Raw genomic sequence first — 348 nt, 5'->3', positions numbered from 1 at the left:
TCCCAATAATATGTTTTGCAGTATGGAAAAGAATATGAATTCGACGCACCTGTCAAGCTATTGGAGAAGCATCTTCATGCAATGGCTCAATCCGTGGACGAGCAGCTTGTTGTAGTTTCGCAGGTTAGTTTCTCCTGTTTTATACCGTTGTAACTATTCTTCCCTATGTCGAAGCCTCAACACCCATATTCCTTCTTGCAGGTTCTTGTATCTGACATTAACATTGGTTACGAAGAGATTGTCAACACCCAGGTTTGTGAAATTTCATTATCATTTGTCACGCTGTTGATGTGTCTGTCACTCTAAATGTTTAACCGCTGTGTAGGTTGTCGCCTTTAATGGCAAACC

General features: G+C 41.1%; 1 long non-coding RNA gene across 1 annotated transcript; it reads left to right on the top strand.

Moving 5' to 3' along the window:
• The first annotated feature begins 15 nt into the window (after positions 1–15).
• LOC104775363 lies at positions 16–348 on the top strand. The gene is made up of 3 exons (XR_765865.2): positions 16–123; positions 202–252; positions 326–348. It is a non-coding gene; the product is annotated as an uncharacterized LOC104775363 (long non-coding RNA).

Source organism: Camelina sativa, unplaced genomic scaffold, assembly GCF_000633955.1.
Source record: "Camelina sativa cultivar DH55 unplaced genomic scaffold, Cs unpScaffold12940, whole genome shotgun sequence".
Taxonomy (NCBI): Eukaryota; Viridiplantae; Streptophyta; class Magnoliopsida; order Brassicales; family Brassicaceae; genus Camelina; species Camelina sativa.
The sequence above is the reverse complement of the archived record's forward strand: the minus strand, read 5'-3'. Positions and strand labels throughout refer to the sequence as shown.